The sequence below is a fragment of the Wasmannia auropunctata genome, unplaced genomic scaffold (genome assembly GCF_000956235.1).
Source record: "Wasmannia auropunctata unplaced genomic scaffold, wasmannia.A_1.0 LD336076.1, whole genome shotgun sequence".
NCBI classification, from domain to species: domain Eukaryota; kingdom Metazoa; phylum Arthropoda; class Insecta; order Hymenoptera; family Formicidae; genus Wasmannia; species Wasmannia auropunctata.
This window is the reverse complement of record NW_012026814.1, coordinates 5,736,609-5,741,180: the sequence shown is the minus strand read 5'-3', so window position 1 is coordinate 5,741,180 and position 4,572 is coordinate 5,736,609.

Below are 4,572 nucleotides of genomic sequence, written 5' to 3'. Positions count from 1 at the left end.
TTTTATATGTACATACTTTACAAAGCTGTATCTTAATGCATTAGGTGCAATAGTGAATTAAAATGGTCGCTTTGATCATTTGATTGGTGCTTTGTCATGTGATTTAGACAGCCAATCAGACCATACCCTTCAATGTCGCATCTCTGTTTTCTAGGATTCTAGTGACACCCTGCTGCCTGCGTGCTGCCGGAAGGACCGTCGAGCGACACTTGTGTTGTGGTCGCGCTTGGGGAAAGACGCAGGATCCCGCTGAGTTGCCGAGGATCGGAACATAGTTTGGAGATCGTAGCTGCCGCTCTTGGTGAGACGAACGTTGAAGAATAATATTGTCAGCCGCCGGTTTCATTGTGGGTGGATCGCGCTATTAAAGTTTTGTTGTCCGCGTAATCGTATGTTCGTGTGTAGGGTCTGTGTGCCGCGCCGTCCGCCCGGCATAAGGTTGCGCGAATTAAGTAGAGTAATTGCGCTCGCCGTGTCACAGCCGGGTCATTTGTGTGTTAGTTAAGTGTTATTTCGTTTCTTTCCGTGTTAATGAGTTGTGCGAATTATTGCGTGTTGGCATGCCGAATGTCGGCAGGATTTCGAAGAATTGCGACGCCACGTGGCGTGTGATCCGTCGTTACGCCGTGCAAGGCGTACTCGCGTACAGCGATCGGATATTTCGCGGATTGGAAATGGCGTAAGAACAAAAGCTCGTACACCGGTCAGTCTTCGTAACTGACGAGAAACGAACGGTTGCCGCTCTATCATATGCGGCCTGAGAGGACATTTGTATCTCGCAGTACACGCAATTATATTTGTTATCTGTTATAGAAAACTCTGTGTATTCGATCTCGCCCTTGCTCTTCCATATTCCTCCGCACCCCGCGAACCGCCCCTCTGCCGAATTTCGGGGCTGAGTTGCCGGCCATCGGAATCGTTCCCCGATCGTGGCAGTCAGGAGTTAGAGCGTTTTAACCTTCTCGCGTCGTTGCGTAACGGACAGCCTACGCGTATCCCAGATTACAATTCGTGCAGTAATTCGAAGGGTGGCAAGCCCGCTCGTGCCTGGCGCTCAACTTCGCGTTTTCAGTTGCCGCGTGATTCCGAGCTATCGAGATCATGGTTATTCGCTCTGACTGTAGCGACGGTTAACGACCGATCTTGTTTTCCGGCTTACAAAAGTCCGGTTACAGTATATAGCACTACTACACTGAGATGTGTGCGATCATATTTATCTTTGACGCGGATAAAATTTCTACCTGGCTATGGTCGCGAACGAAAGAACATTTCTATGCGGTTAGAAACGATAGCGATTTGATAGAATAGGTTCAATAGACGGTTCGACAGGCTGTTCGATTGGACAGACAGGCGGTTCGACAGGCAGTTCGATTGAACAGACAGGCGGCTCGACAGAACAGCGATATCGGTTTGATAGAACAGACAGGCGGTTCGACAGAACAGCGGTATCGGTTCGACAGATCAGCGGTATCGATTCAATAGAACAGGGGTATCGGTTCGATAGGCGGTTTGATGATGATTTCATACTATGTGTCTTTGTTACATTGTCATAACCTTGAGAATGCTAACACGTTCATTTTTATCTTGACTCATATAATATATCTAATTAATGAAGGTCGCGAAAGAATATGATTTTCTTTGTAGTTAAACTGATAACAGTTTGATAGAACAGACAGGCGGTTCGACAGAACAGGTGTATCGGTTCGACAGGCAGTTCGACAGATCAGCTGTATCGGTTCGACAGAACAGGTGTATCGGTTCGACAGATCAGCTGTATCGGTTCGATTGGCGGTTCGATAGCGGTTTGATGATGGTTTTATACTATGTGACATTACCACGACATTGAGAATGCTGACACATTCATTTTTATCTTTGACGCGTATAAAATATCAACTAATAAAGGTCGCGAGAAAATATGATTTTCTTTGTAGTTAAGACCAATAGCGGTTCGATTGAACAGACATGCAGTTTGACAGGCGGTTCGACAGAACAGCGGTATCGGTTCGACAGAACAGGTGTATCGGTTCGACAGAACAGGTGTATCGGTTCGACAGAACAGGTGTATCGGTTCGACAGAACAGGTGCATCGGTTCGATTGGTGGTTCGATAGCGGTTCCGTAAAAGCATTTTTTAAAGTTATGGCTGTTTCAATAGCGCCGGTTGGGATGGCGGGGTGGGCCCGTGCGCAACGGGAGGGACACGAGCGCGGCGACGGTGGCGGCGGCGGCAGCGGCGAGCGCGGTTCCCTCTTCCCCGCGACACCCGCATCAACAACGCGGTTCCCCTCTCCCCGCGGACCCACGACGCGGTTCCCCCATCCCCGCGACACTCGCATCCACTACGCGGTTCCCTCTTCCCTGCGCATCCCGCACCCACAACGCGGTTCCCCTCTCCCCGCGGTCATGCCAGCTGAAGCGAGCGGCTTTCCGCGGCTTCTCCCTCCCCGCGGACCTTAGGCCATGAACGTTCTGAGCGGCTTCCCCCTCCCCGCGGACCCCCCGCGGACCCCCTGCCCCTTACCCCCCTTCGGAGCCCCATGGATTAGAACCCGCCTATTATAACTACTGAGAGTAATTCCCATTTATACCAATAAAAACTTATCGACGTATAAAGTGCTGTGCAATAATACATGGAGATTAATTGCCGATCAATTGAAAGTCAGCTGTGAGTACATAATTGTGTTTATTTGCCAAATCGTGTAAAAATAACAAATAAAATGTAGTTTATTTATTTGTAGCGGAAGATGCCAAGAAACGCTGAAAAGTTTTGAGAGAACGATTCAGCAAAATTAGGAGGCAAAAAGCAAATATTCCTTCTGGACCTGCTTCTCTGTCGCCAGATCAAGAGAATATATGGCCTTTGTATGATGCGTTGCAATTTTTACAACCGCATGTACAAAATAGAAAGTAAGTTTATTGATACTTGTTTTCTGTTGTTTTATTTTGTAATATTTATTAATACATATGGAATTATTGTAAGTATAGATCAATTGGCAACGAAGCATTGAGTGTCACCCAATACTACGTAATAATTTTTTATGTGACGATCATGATGACAAACTCGACAAGTTAGAAAATCTACCCGAAATGGAGAATTTAGAATTTTTCGATGATGATCAAGAAGTACGCAATTACCTACTCCATAGAGAGGATAAAGTGGGGAGTGGTCAAGAAACCTCCAAATCTAAAGAAGACGAACAATTGGATCTGCATTCAAATAGAAAAAGACGATTGTTTGAATCATCTGAAAAGAATAAAGATGATAAAAAGAAACCTGAAACCTTACTTGCAGTTGAGCAACATCTTATCTCCATGCTTGAAGGTGTTGAGAAAGCTATAAAAAAGCGTTAAAAAAGATGATATGAAAGAGGATACTCTTTGAAATTTCTGTGTTTCATTGTATGGGTCAATAAGAAAGATGCCGAAGAGAAAAGAAATTAAATTTAAGATTTCTCAACTTTTGTATAATTTGGAATCTGATTCTGATGATAAAGGTATACGATATGTGCACTCATGGACAGAATAGTTGGGACACTTTTTGATTGATCGATTTGCGTGCGTGCGTGCGTTCGTGTGTGCGTGCGTGCGTGCGTGCGTGCGTGCGTGCGTGCGTGCGTGCGTGCGTGCGTGCGTGCGTGCGTGCGTGCGTGCGTGCGTGCGTGCGTGCGTGCGTGCGTGCGTGCGTGCGTGCGGCGTGCGGCGGGCGTGCGCGTGTGCGTGCGCGTGTGCGTGCGCGTGCGCGTGCGCGTGTGCGTGTGCGTGTGCGTGTGTGTGTGTGTGTGTGTGTGTGTGTGTGTGACGAAATAAATGAATTATTCAATCAGGAGGAAAAATGCGGGAAGAAAGTAAGAGCAGAAAGTTGTATTTTACTCAATTTTAATATAATTTATTAAAATATTTTTTAATGTACATTTTTTATTTCTTACTTTTAACCTATTGGCTAAAAGTAAAATTTTAAAACGCTTTTATATACATTTCTTAAACTTAATAACTAAACTTAATAACTACAAAGTAGAAATAATAAACTTAATTTTTAAAATATTTTATTTTTACATGATTTTATTTACATTTTTGGTCGAGGAGGTGGGAAAAATCAGCGGCTTAATCTTACTTAACTAACTCTTAACTATATACTATGTTCTATACAAATCCGTACGGAAGAGAGCAACGACTATTGATAAACCGGCGTTTCACGAGAACCGGAGCGCATGTTTTTACCTCGCGCCGCGTTACCACATCGTGAAATACGTTGCGACGAATTGCACCAAATTCTAATTTTACAGCCATCGCTGCTCTCTGCTCGTTATTTTTTTCCTCTTCTTCTTCCACTCTTTCTCTACTTATTAATAAATCCTTAATACTACTGAAATTAAGTAACCGCGAATTTTCAAAATTTAATTTTATACCTTTTATTTTACAAATTTCGTGTCGATGTCCGACCGCTGTTTGAACCACATACGCGTAAAATTTCGGCCCGCCTGATACGAACGCCTCGATAAAACTTCCACGACCGTAGCTCTCGAGCTCGTCCGTCATATCCCCCAAAAAGTTCCCCGTAGATGGCTCGTATTCA